Source organism: Alligator mississippiensis, chromosome 3 (genome assembly GCF_030867095.1).
Source record: "Alligator mississippiensis isolate rAllMis1 chromosome 3, rAllMis1, whole genome shotgun sequence".
In the NCBI taxonomy this organism is placed as follows: Eukaryota; Metazoa; Chordata; order Crocodylia; family Alligatoridae; genus Alligator; species Alligator mississippiensis.
In genome coordinates, this window is record NC_081826.1 from 148,717,606 (window position 1) to 148,733,288 (window position 15,683).

The window sequence follows — 15,683 nt, forward strand, 5'->3', positions numbered from 1 at the left end:
GCACAAATATAGCCATATTTCTGTTGGTTCAGGAGGCAGTGGGGGTGCTTGAGGGCCCTGCTGCAAGGTATGGTAGGTTTATGGTTTAAATAGGACCTTAGCTTCTCTCTGGGCTTGGCTTCATCTTTGTTCTTTTCTCTTGGCCAACTGGTACTGTAGTTGAAGGAGCTGTATCGAGTTATACTTACTGAGGATCTGGTCCCTGGCCCACAGTCAGCTGGAATGAAAGGGAGCAGAGCATCCTTCATGCTGGCTGTCTCCTTCTGTTAAAGCCTACAAGGTTGTTCATGTAATATTTTTTTTCCTTGACAATCAATTCACTGACTTGTCCTTTGAATTTTGGAGTTCTGTCAGGCTTGAGTACCCATCTCTTACTAATAAGACAAAAGCCATCTTTTTTCTATTAGCAACTTTATGTCTTTTTGAGCTGGAATTCAGAGAAATGACCGCCATTGTCAGAAGCAATGACTGTTTTGTATATGTTCCTAATACAGGATGAGTTCCAGCATGCCTTGTCACAACAGTGGGTCATGAAATTGTTATGTTTTGTGGGTCACTGGATCCAAAAGGTTAGGAAATCCTGGCTTTCTGCCAAATCCAGCCAACAAATAGTGAGGGATTAAATCTATTGTATGTTGGATAGGTCTGTATTACAGTACCTAGCATTTTGTACACTGAAGGAACAGTCACTTATGTTTTGCTTTGGGTTAAGTACAAGGCTTTCCTCAGCTTCTAACTTGGCCATATCAGGGTTCTTTAAATCCTACTGCCCTTCTAACTGCTCTGTTCTCATTTCTGTTTTTAGTGGAACAAGTATGTTATAATGACACCAGTTTCCTCAGTTCTTTCCCAGTCAAAATGCCTACAGATTTTAATTTTTTTTAAAAACTCAATCGGGATATTTACTTCACTGAGAGTTTTGCCACGTAAAGACTACAGTCAGGCCCCAGTGCACCATTCAAGATCAATTCTGCCCGTTTACTTCCTTAAAAGCCAGTATTGCAGGCTCCACATCTGCCCTAGCATGAGAGTCAATGCTTATGAAATTAAGGTTCCACTTCTGTAACAGTACTGCCCTTTTCTCCTTGCCTTTTACCATCTCCAACTCTGTGGGGTTGGGGTAGGCAAGTCAAAAGACCAGTCTGGGTTCCTCCAGCTTCCCATTCATCTCCAGAGCAGAATGCTAAGCAGTTTCCTACTTCAAACATGGCACAACCCAGGGACAGTCAGTCAGGTCACAGGCTGGGAGGCCTCCCATTGCAGGTGAGGCTTCATTCCAGACCCACCCTGGACCGTACTGGGAGAGGGATCTCTTGTCAGAGTTCTTCTCTGCAAGCCAGGAGAGCTGTTGGTGGGGCTGGATGCTTACAAGAAAGCAAAGAGGTTCATTGCTTCCAGCATGCCCTTGGGATATGTGCAGAGCTTGTGAGACTCATGGAATAAATATGCCAAACCTCTGGCTTTGTGGGTAGGGACAGATCCTACCTTCTGCCACAATAGAAGAGGGAGCAAGAATTTTTGTGAGGAGTTTCCTCTGCCCTGTTTGGGTAGTTCTTGTTTGCAAGAGAGGGGACTCCACATGAGTTGGTCTGTTATCGGTAGGTAAAATTTGTCTCAAGGCATCTTGTACAAGGGCCCTCCACATTGCCTGTATCCTACAGAAATCCCTAACACAAGACCTAGCAAGACCTACAGGCACCCTGGGCATATACCTTGTGCTGCGCTCAGGTTCACTTTCTATGAAAAGCCTGTGAATACCTCATCATTGAGTTTACCTAATTGCCAGTCTTGGATATGGTGGGGGGAGGGATAAGGGAGTGGGAAAGATTTGATTCTTAGTAGCCATCCTGGGCACAGCAGGGAGGTGGTATAGACATGCCCTTAGTGGGTAGATGCACCACATCTGTGCCGAACAAGATTTTATGCATCTCTGATCCGGTGTCAGGGCAGGCAATGCACTGCTTCGTAGACAATAAAACTGTGAAAATCTGTTTTTTATCTGACATCAAGAACCTATATGCAGGGTCATCTGTTGTACATAAAGGGCTGATAGAAGTGGGTGTGTCAATGAGAAGACAGCAGGAATACACATCTGGGGACCCTGAAAACTCATGCATGTGACTAACTCATCTAAGTGAAATGGCTCATGTGTAAGTCTGCAGGCTCCAGCCCATGCTCCGTATGTCAAATCTAGTAAACACATTACTCAGCTGTTTCAGAAGCACAAAGTATTTCCATCCTTAATTCTGAAATGAATGTCCTGGGGGAAAAAAGACTGTGTTAGGGTAAATCTTGTAGGTTTACCCAATGAGAGTACTCGGATGTATTACAATCCCTATTCTAGTGCACTGTCACTCTGACTAATCTGTGAATATCTATTCCTTGTTAGAAAGAACCAGAAATTCTCCCAACCTTCAGCTTTCTAGTTAATATAATTCATAAGTCCATTCCAATATTTTGATTCTTCCTTGTGAAATCCAGAGGATCCTAGAAGTACTGATACCCCCAAAAAGGCCTTTGTAAAGTAAACATATTGTGTATGGTCCTTTTTAATTTAAAGTAAGCTTTGTTAGAATCATTCTAACACAAATATCCAATATAGCCTTGCACTGCGTAGCTCACTGATTAAATGCAGTCCTCATATTTACTATACTGTATCTTTTAAAGCATCGTATAGATTCACAGCTGTTCTGTAAGGCATTTAGATTTATTTAAATGTTTACAATGCATTTGTTGTTCATTAAACATATTTACCCAGGCTAACCCAACATGAAAGAAATTATCTTGTTTACAGTGGAATTTTGACAAAACTACATGCAGAAAAGATAGACAAACACACATAAACCTGGATTGCTTAGTGGAACATTGATTTGCTGCCACATCCAATTTTTCTCATTAGAACTTATTTTATTTGAACATGACTCAGTACCCCGTGTAAATGCGAAGTTGTTAATCTTATTACTATATGGAAAACAAATTAATTATTATGCATGATATTGGAAATGGGTTGTTAGGTTGGCATTGGAAAGATTAGAAAAATACACTCATTACTTCAAATGATATCTGATATACATGTATGGCTATGTTTTAAGATCTCTTGCAATATTCAGATAACAAACAACAAATAAAAAAGCCCCTTTTCTATGTCTTTTTAAACATGTCAAAGTCATGTTCTGAAGGTTGGATTTAAAGCTGTATTTTGTGTGTTAGTCCTTTATATTTTAAAATGCCAGTATTCTGGCTGGGGAAATGAAATTGTTGCTGCTGCTGCTGTGTTATTTTTTTCCTGAGCATGATGATGGATATATTATGCTAATGCAACCAGGCAATGCCAGGTAGCAGGCTCATTTAAACAAAAGAAAAACCTGGAATGCTGAAACCTCATATGTTAGCTACAAACTGCCTTCCTGGAGATGTGTATGTTTTGATTAAGAAAAGAATCTAAATTTTACTGTTGTTAAAATAACAGTAGTAAACTCAGAGCACACAGCTTCCATGCATGGCTGGGCAGCGCTGGACAACTGAGGTCCTGGTCCATGACCAGGGCACTTAAGCATTATGGCGATAACCTTAAATAACTAACAAATGATTTATTATGTTTTAAATATGCTTTTTGAGTTACTTCTTTGTCAGTATAGAATGGGATATTTTCAGTATTTGTAAGGAGAATGACTCGATTGGAGACCCCACCTGAGCCTTTTACATAGTCTCAACGCATTCAAGTCATCCCATCAATTGCAATGGAATTGTTCCTGAGTTATTCATATAAAGCCGTATTGCCACCTCCAAGCATTCAGTATCAGTGACTTAGGCCCTCCAAAGTCAAGAGTGTACATTAAAAATCAAGAGATAAATAACAAACTAGCTAAATGAATCTGGGGTCCTTTCATTAGATTTAGCACCTACTGAAGTCAGTGATAGCACCTTATAGGAACAAGCCTTCTTTGTTTAGATGGAAGCCTCGGCTTTCTTTGTGGCGCGCAGCAAAGATCCCCCACTGTCATTCATTGCAGGCCCCAGAGCTCCCCCAAGAACTGAATGGGACTCCCTGAAGAACACATCATTTTCTTGCCTTAATAGACAGCAGGTTTGTTTCAGTGTCATAGAGAATGCTTTTGATTTTCCTTTCAAGGCAAGAGAGTGAGAGACAAGAGCACAAAGTGAATGCTCATACCCAAATGATACTATAGAGCAGCGAGATTCTATGTGGTATGTTGCATCAGACTGTGATGTGCAGCAAAAAAGCAGTTTGATTCTTTCATTCACAGGTGGGAACAAGAATACTTTGGTCCAGGGCACAGACATCTTTATGAAATCAAAGGTCCAGGGCTCAGGTCCCTGGTGATAGTGTACGTTTATAGAGAAATTCATTGTCTGGAAGATCTAGGAAAAATAGAGCTCCATGGAGGACTTGCTGTATGTCTTTCTTTGGCCTGCATTTTGCTGGAACTCAGGGTACATGATCATAGTGGTCCCTTGTGACCTTAAAAATAGAACAAGTGGAGTACTACAAGAGACTGCTATTCCTGCAAAGAATCAACATATCTTTCAGGAGGAGATTTTCCAGAATACCTAGAGCTGAATCTGTGTCCCATTCTGCACTGAGCAGCATTGTCTGGAAAGTGGTCATCCTTGGAAGCAAAACATTGTACAGCTAAGCTTAAAAAAAATAGTCCTGTGTATCCAACTGAAAATTCAGTCTCATTAAAAGTGCTTCTGGAATGGAGTACTAAGATCAAAATCACACCCACCCACACACACACACACACACACTCACTTGGTGGATGCAATAAGGTATGGTGGAGCTGTGCCCCCCCCCCCCCTTCCATTGTGTGAACACTGAACGCTCCCACCTCCAAGGTGTCAGGTGCTGGCCAGGGAGCAGGTGCAGGAAGTGAGGCTGTCCACCACTGCTGTCCCCTGCTGAACCCAGTAGCCCACCCAGGCACTTCCCACAGCTAGAGACCCCAGGCCAGTAGTAAAAACCTTGTGGGGAGGAGGGGGACAGAGAGCAGATACAGAAAGTGGGGCTGCTTGCTGCTGTTACTGTCCCCAGATAAGCCTGGCACCCTGTGCAGCCTCTTTCTGCAGCTGGAGCCCCTGGTCAGTGGGGAACACCAGAGGTCAGGCAGGGAATGGATCCAGAAATGGGGGAACCTGGTCCCCACTGCTGTTGTCCCCAGGTGACCTGGGCATAGAGTGAGCCCTAGAGCTGCTCTTATCCTGTTCCAGCTGCAAGCTTCAGGGAGCAGCTGTGTGTGGTGCTGAGCTCAACAGGGGACAGTGACAGTGGCAGGTGGGTCCCCCTTTCCAACACCTGCCTCCTGGCCAGCAGGGTACATCTGTGTGTTTGTGTGTGTGTGTTGGGGGGGGAGGGGGGCGCGGTTAGGCAGGGAGCAGGAGCTGTTAGGGAGACCTGCCTGCCATTGCCAATGCCCCCAAACCCTGCTGAGCCCAGCACCCTATGCAGCTGCTCTCTGCAGGGGTGATCAGTCCTATCACAGCTGTGCAATGGTCTACACAGCCCATAAGAGCACACACTATTTGTCTGTCTGTCCCCAGCCATTGCATTCTCTCTGAAAGGAGGACAGGTTTCCTTTGCCCATGGCCACTGCTTTTGAACCAGAGGGAGGATTGCTCTAGTTGTGATGTGTTATGTCTCAACTGTTTGCACCCTGCCCAAGAGTATGGGTGGCACCTTACAGGCTGAACAAACCACCAAAACTCCTGCCCCCAAGTATTTGCTGATTAGCTTTCAGTCATTTCTCAGTGTGCCAGTCTCATTGGCTTCTACCTTTCCAGCTATTTTGAGCTGCTAAGAGAAAAACTATGGAGGACTCCCTAAATGATACCACTCACTCCCAGTCCTCCTGATTTTAGGCATGTTATGGGAATGCCAGGTCATGGCTGGAATATCCTTCCATGATCCTCAAGCAGCAGAATGACCCTGTGCAACTGTCAGCCATTGTAACTTAAACAACCTTTAAGCCTGTTCTTGTGTCAGGACCAAACTATCCCCAGACTGTCCCTAAGAGCACCTTACTGGGAAGATGGCAGCAAGCCACCAGAGCCCACTTGCTCCTCAGAGAAGATAAAGGGAACCTTTTAGTAGGGAAATGCAGTAGAGAGTGCCCCTGCTCACAAGACCTAACCACTCCCTTTGCAGCAACGGGTGTCACCTGGAATAGTTTGTCCCTGAGTGATGGAGTCACATGCTCTCATTGGGATGTTTTGCCTGCCTGCTTGCTCTTGTATTTAACTGTATTATTAGACAGGTCTCATAGTAGTTTATTAAAAAGCAAGCAGGGAAATTCTTCAGCTTTCCTCACAGGAGAACATGTCACAAAAGTAAATGGCTTTTCACAGTCATTATGGCCATATATTGAGCAAACAGGGTAAGTGTTATCAAATTGCTTTTTTTTAATTTTCTTCTTATTGATTTCAAAATTTAACTAAAAACAAAAAAGGTTTCAATTATAGAACAACCTTTTTATATTTCACAGTTAGTAATTTTCATACAGCTGTATAATTGGAGCTAAGCGGTATCTGGAATTAATGAAATAGATTTCTGTAAGTATTGTTTCCCTGTATTGTTCTTAAAGTCTTCAGTTAACTACAATTCACAGTTTGATGATAAAGAGCAGGGCTCTTTATAATTCTGCTCTGCACCCCATCCCTCCCCCCTACAAAATTACAGAATGCAGTAGAAGGAAACCACCCAAAAAGTCAGAAGGGAACACAGTAAAGATCTGGTGAGAACCATTTTTGAAGAGAGCAGAGCATTAAAAACACACATGGATCTATAATTATGTGTAAGTTAATCAATAAGAATTATTTGTTTTGCATGCACTAACTGTTTAGCAAACTGCTATCAATTCTGCTTACTTTTAACCCACAATCTAAACTTTCTTCTACCAATATTGGAAGTGATTATCTCAACTAATATTCAGTATCATCAAAAATAAATATTTAAAGATATTTTGTCACCCACAACATGGCTGGGTATGTAGGTTAGTAGTATCCATCACCTCCAATGGTGACAACTCCTGGTACCTGGCTCTAGGCTGATTGGCTGTACAAACCAAACCTGATCAGGTGTCAGTGTCTCCTTTGAAGTCCATGTTGCCAGCTCAGATGGTTTTGATGGAGTGACATAAAAATACAACACAGAAAAGTCAGAGCAGTCCTATCTCTTGCAGATGTTCTCCTTTGCAAGCCTGTCCCCACCTCTAGTTCCCATGAGCTCTTCGTCATTCTGTTTGTGGCAAATCACTTTCACGTAGCTTCTGTTGAAGGGTCTGTTTTTTAAACCTCATAATTAAAGTCTCAAAAATGAAATGATTCTGTGTTTTAAACAGGTATTGACCTTGTATATTTCTGTGGGATGCATTACATGCCCAGACACAAAGTAATGTTTTGGGTAATGGTAAGGAACACTAGTTCCCCATTGTGTGGAGGAGGTGAGGAGCCTGGCTTTGAAAATATGCAGTGTAAAAGAATGGTACCTGGAGTGGGCCTGATGGTCTCTCCCTCAATGAGATCCATAATCTAAGGCTCCACTAGGTTCTTGAATGCCTCCTGACTGTTCCAGTAGCCTGAAGTGACATTTTCATCAGTAGTGGTTATAAATGCATCCCTTTAATGGAACTGGATGAACTAATGTATACCTTTGCTAGCTCTTGATGAGACTATAAGTGAGCTTTCCTGCTGAATAGCACCTAGAAACAACAGCTGGTGTAGAGTTTACTTGTCATCATGCTTGCTGGAGTGGTTGATAACAAGTGAATATATTTTATTAGTGCTTTCAGGATTGTGTTCCCTAGATTCTTCAGGACTTCTGATGCAATTTGAGATGCTGACACTGATCTTCCCTGGCAAGGCAACCACCCTCTCTTTATGCATCGTGTGATGAATAATTGAACAACTTATATGATCTGCATGACATTCTCAGTTGAATGCCAGGGGGCTTGTGGCAGGGCATTTGGAGCCAGGTATTCAGCTGGTGGAAACAGTCATATCCCCTGCTGACAAAATTGGAAGATCTGCCCCCTTAGGTGGAGGACCCAAGATCCTGGAATGTAGTTCCTCCACCAGGCTTATGACAAAATCTTAGTTCTAAAGACTGTCCAAGCTTACTTGTTGGTTCAGATTTTTTACCTGAGTGAAGAATACTCACAGGTCTGAATAACTTACTATTGGGATCAAGTATATACATTTTTCCATTGGTATAAGTTCACTGATTTCTGTTTTGAATGAACTGCATCCCTACCCTTAGATTGGTATGTTGAGTATGACTTTAAAATGTATATTAGAGAAATAAATAAAATAACTGGATCCATCTAATCCTACCTCTTCTTGCACAGATAGGAATGTTCTTTAATTGAGCTGTGGAAAGAAGACCTTTCACTCATCTACAGAATATTTAGCATAGGTGCTGATTAAGCATCCATTTAAAATATGTGCTGCGCTGTGCTGTACCTAGAGGATGTATACAGAGAAAAAACTTGGCTTCCCAGCAGCCAAGTAGGCTAAAATCAAAAACTGCTCTATAAGGAAAATTTCCATCAGTATATATTTACTCAAGTGGCAGTGTATCAGTGAAAGGATGAATCTGCCTAGCAATCAGGAGGTTAACAAGGGGAAAAATACCTATTATGCTCACTTGTATCCAAAAGGCATAAAATACAGAGGTCCTAGGTAGAATCAGATTCAAAGGGTGGATATGCATTAAGAGGTTGGGACCTGCAAGACTTTTTCAATCAAGAGAGAAGAATCACATGCTTGACCTGGAATTAGGATTAGGTATTGGACCAGTCAAATAAAGTTTGGTCAATTGATGAGTCAAATATTGGTAAAAAAAATTGTAAAAAATTGCCAATAGATCCAAATATGCACACATTTTCTATTAAGAAAATATCAAAGAGCAATAAAAAAAATCATATTCTGTCAAGAACACTATAAAACTGTATTTTTTGTATAACTGCTATAATTTTTGACTGGTCAAAAACATGTAGACAACTGACCAGTCATTTGAAAATATTTATTTGTCAATTTACTGACTTGCCAACCCTACCTGCAATAACTTCTGAGGAAAAAAAACTAATAATATTCTAAATATCCCTCCTTTGTACCTTAAGGAAACCTTAGATTTCTTATATTCCTTCTTCACAGTTGCATTTTCTGGAGTTTCCACTTCTGTATCAATGAAAGAGATCACCTTAATCAAAGCACTATTTACAGCAATGGTATTTTCCACTTTGCAGGCAACTGTCTGCTGCAGACTATTCACTGATTTAACTTCATATCTTCCATTCTACTTTTTATCCTAGCAATTCTCAAAGAAAAGGAATCAATTTGACCTTTTTTAGCATTTTAACAGCAGCAAGCACAAAAGTTATAATGCAGGATGTACTTGAGTTATATTTTTCCTTCTAAATTTTTCCTTGTCAGCTTCTTCTTGCTGCAACATTGACCTTAGAGACTGAAAAAACAAGTATTGTTTAGGTGCATTTGATCTCTTTCCTGTAAAAATTCTCATCAGAAAAATCTCATTCGTAGGTTTCCTTACCTTTCAGTACAATTCCTGACAAGGATGTTTTACTCATTTCAAAATGTCTCAAGAAAAAAAATTCACTCAGAAAAGAGAAGCAGGTGGTTAAAGCAAAGCAAACCAAAAGATATCTTTTGAAGCAAAATTGCAGAAACAATATTAGCATCTCAAAACATTCTTTCTCCCCTCCTAGTAAGTAGAGTTACAATACTTACTTTGTCAGTATGCATGGCTGTTGCACAAATTGCACTGTTAAATGATAGGCTTTGGAAAGGAAGAAGGTTTTGGTGGGTCTTGGAAACATGTGTTTAACTCCAGATTCTACCAGAGATTCTCTGTGTGGACTTGCACAAGTCATTTCATTTCACTGTGACTCAGATCCCTATAGGTGCAATGGGAATAATAACCCTTCTTTTGTCTGTCTTGCCTATTTTGATAGCAAGCCCTGTGGAGTGTCTGTGCAGCTCTTAGCATATTGGGCCAGTACTACTGTTGTTTTAGCAAACAGATGAAGAGGCTGCATCAGTTTCGTTCTAACAGTTTGAAATGTCTCATACTGATGAGCACCTCTGACCACATTTATACACCATATCATTGAAACCAAAGAGCCAAATCCTAGCTAACCTGAGGAGTGTTGTATATACTCCCCTCTTCCCCAACTCCAGGCAGATGTATGCATACACTTCTGAAGAGGTTGCTGGAAGGTCCCCATCATTCACCAGAAAACAGCTCTACACATGGCTCCTTTGATCATTTTATTCCATCCAGTTTGCATGGAGAGGATCGTTTCAGGGACTGTTTCTTGGCACAAGCAGCCACTTACATGTGTGTGCACATAGGAAATCTGGGAATTATACTGAGATCCCTTGGGATCGGGATCTAGTTGACCCCTCCACAGTGCTAGTCTCAAAGTAATAGATGCGCTTTCTCTCTGCAGGAAAAGCTACAAGCCACCAGCTGCCTTGCACTCTCAGATGCCTGCTTGTTTTTTCCTGTGCCCAGCAGCATGTCACCAGCCAGAAATTACTTTAACATGCAACTAGATATTTTTTAATTAATTAAAAAGTAAATAATGTGTTCAAGTTATAGTCAAAGTGATGGTTTGGATAGTTTAATTGGGTCCCAGTTCTGATTAAATGCTTTTGCTTTTGAGTTCAATAGGACTGGGCTCAACGTTTCATAAAGCCTGACTAAAATGCTTCATGGAAATAAATAAAACAATTCCTATTCCCTAACCTCCTAAAGAAAGAAAAAGTGGAGTTGAAAGAGAAACAATGACACCAAGGGTTGCCATTCTAAGAATGCACTTGGTTCTGTTGGCCTCAATCACTGACAAAATTTGTCATTCCTTGAAATAGCATGGTTGATAAATCCTGTGCCCTGTTTTGACTGTGTTCATTATACAAGTCTGTGGATGCTTGCCACATTTCGCTTAAAGTGAACATTTCATAGCCAGTTGTCAGTGGCAGGAAAGGGAAGCCAATATAACAAACCCCTGAAATTGGTAAAAAAAAATGCTCCCCAGTTCATCAAAGAGGCGCTGTTTGTTTTCGCCATTTATTATGTTGAATGTGCTCAATGTTGGGAGCTGTCATGCTATGCTACCTGTCAGAAACTGAAAATGAAAAGTTGGTGAGTTGTGTGCATTGCCAGTTTACTTTCCTTTCTGAATATTAAATCTGTATTAAAACATGGGAGGTGATGGCTCTGGCCCCTCACCAAGGTCCACTGAGCATGTGGTATTGATGGCTGGACACACCCATTACATGCTAATATCTTTAAACCTCCTTTTCTGAAGGACTCTTAAGGGCAATTCTGTAAAGATCATTAAAAATATTAGAGTATACTATCAAATAGCTCTCAACTTTTGGAGGGCCCAGCTAATACCTTTTAAATGACTTTAGTTTAATTAGCATACCCATCTCTGGGCTTAAGTTTATCTCTAGGAACATACTGGGTCACAATCACTACCAGATCTTCCATATTCTGAAATTAAAATGAAAGGAGGAAGGGAAGGAGAAATAAACACTGTTATTGAAGAAAAACATATGAGACAGGTGTAGCTCTACTCTTTATGCCTTCAGTGACTAACTAACTCTACTGGGGGGATTGTTATATCTGACAGTCCCACAGATTTGGTATTTTTTGCGTTTCTCGGAAAAATCAGTAAAACACAAGGGCACTGAGAATGGTGTTGAGATGTTGCCAGTGCCATGTCTCTGCCTGTCCCATTAGTAAAAAGGAAGGTTAATTCCTCCCCAAAATATATATGAAAACAGGCATGGAGCTGAGGGGTGGGGGTGAGGGGGAAAGGTTTTTACTGTGAGCAAATAATTCTAGATGTTCCCAGTATTTGGCTGTGATCTGATATAATGAGCATTGTAAAGTATGTCAGTTTTTCCATGTGTTTTTATCTTTTTCTTCACATTTTCTTTAGCTACCTAATTTCATGCATCAAAGGTCAAAAGACAAAAGGTTAGTCCTGGTGTGAGACCCAGCTAAGCACTTGCCCTTAGGAAGGCCACAGAAAGTGCCCTCAAGAGAGTCTGTAAACAGCATCAGGTTTCTGCACAATTTTTTTCTTCATTCCTTTTTCACCCACCCTGTGTTATTTACAGAAACCCAGACAAAACTGTTTGTGACATGACTCAGTGCTAGGGCTGGAGTTTCTAAAACCAAGATGTTGCCAACTAAGAATAACTTTAGTCCCTACTCCCTAAATTTAAAAAAGATGGTTTGATTCCAGGCTCATTTTAATTTTTTGAGGATTTAAGTGACTTCAAAAGGCAAAGAATTCCATGCATATCTTCTTGGATTTTTTATATAAAAATTATTTAATTTAATTCATTCAAAAAGAGTTTTAAAATGAATATGTACGTTTTGAAAAAAAATCACATTAATAAAAATTGAAGTTCTTATTTCAGTATAAAACGTGTACTTTTAAACAGTTTGTACAATATTGTCTTTGATTTACCCTAACTTTCTATGATTCTATGATTTTTACCCCCAATTACTCTTGCTTATAGAAAATATATATTTTTATAAACGTCTCAGTTTTTTTGGAGTGGGGGAAGGGATGTTTTTTTCTATAAAAGCTGCTTTAAAAGAGCACTCATTCTATGGAAACATTTCTCACACTCATGTGACAGGCACCTCCCTGGAGAATGATCCCTCAGGATACACAGCATTTTTCAAAAGCTACATATTAATTTTAAAACTCCTTTTGAATGAATGAAAATAAAGGAAAAGCTGTAATAAAAAAAGCACACACAAATAGGGGAATTAATGTGCTGCATAATCTTAGTAAAATATATAAAAAGAAAATCTAAATAGATAAGTGTGGAATAATTTGCTTTTACTGCTCATGCAGTGAAGTCCATGAGACTTTGGGAGTAAGTCTAGGCATTGCAAGGGTCACCCTGGAGGTGGATGATAAGAGGGTATTATTACTTCCCTCTGGTCAAGGAAGGGGAGGGTTGAGGGGGACAGGGTGTGTGCAGCAGTGGGGATTTATTCCCCCTTCTGCTGCCACTGCCAGTGCTACTGCCCTTGGCTCACTTGGATGCGGAGCCAGAGTTGCTCCTACCTAGCTCTAGCCCCAGGCTGCTTGTGAAATGGACTCTACAGGGAGCAAGCTTGTGGGGAGAAAGCAATAGTAGTGCATGCTGGGTCCTTCTTCCAGTGCCTGCTCTTGGCCACTGGGGGATGGATACCTAGTGAGCAGAGGTTGAAGGAGAAGCCTGTGTGCTGCCCCTGCGACTGTCCCTGCAGAGCCTAACCTCTACACGGCTGCTCCCTGAAGCCCTGGGCAGGAGCAGCTCTGGGACTCCCCCTCCCTGATCAGCCAGGGGCAGTGGTAGCTGTAGCAGGGGGCAGATTCCTCAATTGCTGCTTCTGTTCCCTGCTAGGCTCCTTGGTGTGGCCAGCTGGCCTGGGGGCTCCAGCTGCACCTTGCTCCCATTTCCCTATAGTCCAAAGGGCAGCTTACCACACCCATCTTTAGGAAATTCTCAGGCTGCCCATGGCACAACCCTGCTGTTTGGAGGGTGTGAGGGCAGGGCCTGTGGGCAGGGTGTGGAGGCAGAATGCCTCCCCACGAACCATGGCCCAGGCTGGAGCCTTGCATGCTGCACATGGGACCCAGAGCAGGGGCTCTAGTCCCAGGGCAGACCCACTGCTCTAGGCCAGCTGTCTACTGGGGGTGTCAAAAGCCCTTGCTTTGCTGAGCCAGACTGCTTCCAAAGGCTCACAGCCTGATTTCATCCTAGCCGGTGGCTGCCTGGGCACCCCTAGAGTTGAAGGAGGTGGACAGGCAGCCCCTGTGCCTCCCGGTGCCAGGAGAGGTTCCCCAGGCTGGGGCAAGCTACCTGCCGAGTCAACCATGCCAGTCCCTGGGGTCAGGCAGTAACAACAAGTGGGGAGCTGCTCTGCCCCAGTGCTGCAAGGTGCATCCCCTCGGGGGAGCAACCTACACAGAGGTCCCCTAGCCCCCTGAATGAGCCTCCCCTCCGCCTCCAGGGCCTGCAGCCTGGGGACTCCCCTCGCCTTTCAACTGGATTCAAGTGCGACGTCCCCGGCCCCGGGGGAGCAGCTCGGGCAGGGCTGGAGGCAGAGGCGAGGCTGCCCACTCGGCCCGGCCCGGCCAGACTGGCTCTGGCGCGGAGCGCAGCGGGGCCGCGTCCGCCCGGGCGGGGGAGCCGCCGGCCTTTCCCTCCGCCCCGCGGGCGGCTGCGGGGCAGCGGAGCGGGTCCCCACCGCCCCAGCTCTTCGGGAAGTGTGTCTGTAGCGCTGGGCGCCGGGGCCTGGCGGCTCCCCGAGCCCCAAAGGTGCGGCCTGGCGTGGGGCTGCGGGCTCCGCCGCCTCTGCCTGCTGCGGGACCCGCCCGGCCGGAGCCCTCCTCCCGGGGCCCATGTGTGCACAGATGTGGGCGCGCACGGGTGTGCGTGTGTGTGTACCTATGCATGCACGTGCGTGGGTGTGTGCATGTGTGTCTATGCGTGTACGTGTGTACACATAGGTGTGTACGCGTGTGTGCATATGCGTGCACGTGCATGTACCCCGTGTGTGTGTGTGTGTGTGTGTGTGTGTGTGTGTATGTGTGTGCACGTGTGCGCGTATGGGGGCCAAAGCTTGCGCCGCGAGGAGCGACCTGCGGGCACCCGCTCGGCACAGGTGGAGGGAGAGGCGCCCCCGGCTCGCGCTGCCCCTGGGCCGGGGGCGGGGCTCTCCCCGCAGCCCCGCTGGAGCCGGCTGCCCGGGAGGGGGCTGGGGGTGGCGGAGCCGCCGGGCCCGGAGGCTGCTCAGCATCCAGGCCACGTCTCCCGGAAAGCCGGTGGCAAAGCCCGGTCCCGCGCGCTCGCGGCCGGCGCCGGGGACTCCCCGCCTCTGGCCCGGCGGGACGGCGGCAGGCAGCTCCCGCACGTGGGGCGGGAGCCCCCGGCCTGCCAGCGCGGGGCGGCACGTGCGGGTCCGTGGGGAGAGGCCACCAAAGCCCCCGGCTCCCGGGGGCGCCCATGCGGCCGGGCCCGTCCCGCGCTCGCACAGACACACGTGCAGCCCCAGCCCGCTGCAAGCCCGGCCGGCCGCACGCGGCGCAGCCTCCAGACACTCGGCCGTGGGCGCGTCCACACACACGCGGGACGGGGACGGGGGCGCCCTCGGCCCCGCCTGGGAGCGAAACTCAAGTCCTCGCCCTCGCGCCAGGAGGGCCGGGGAAGCCGCTGGGCCGGCCGGCGCCAAGCCCCTCGCGCCGCCGCGCGGGCTTTTATTTCGGGCGAGGAACCGCGTCTGTGCGGGGCTTTATTTTTATATAAACAAATGAGAGCCGAGAGCGTTGGGGAAAGGGGAACTAAGAGCTAAGGCAGCAGCCGCCCGGGCGCAGAGCGCTCCCCTCCGCCTGCCACCGCCTCCCCTGCCCCGAGAAGCCGACCCGCCGCCAGAAACACTCGCTCCGCCCGGGGCGGGCAGGAAGGTGTTTAAACGCCCAAGGTGTCGTCTGGACTTGCCCCCGGAAGATCTGATTTGAAACCGTACTTAGAATCCAGCGTGGGGGAAAAAAAAGATTGCCTGAATCCAGGCTCCAGCAGCAATCCCAGATCTTTGTATTTGAGGGTGGAAGATCTGGGAAATCAAT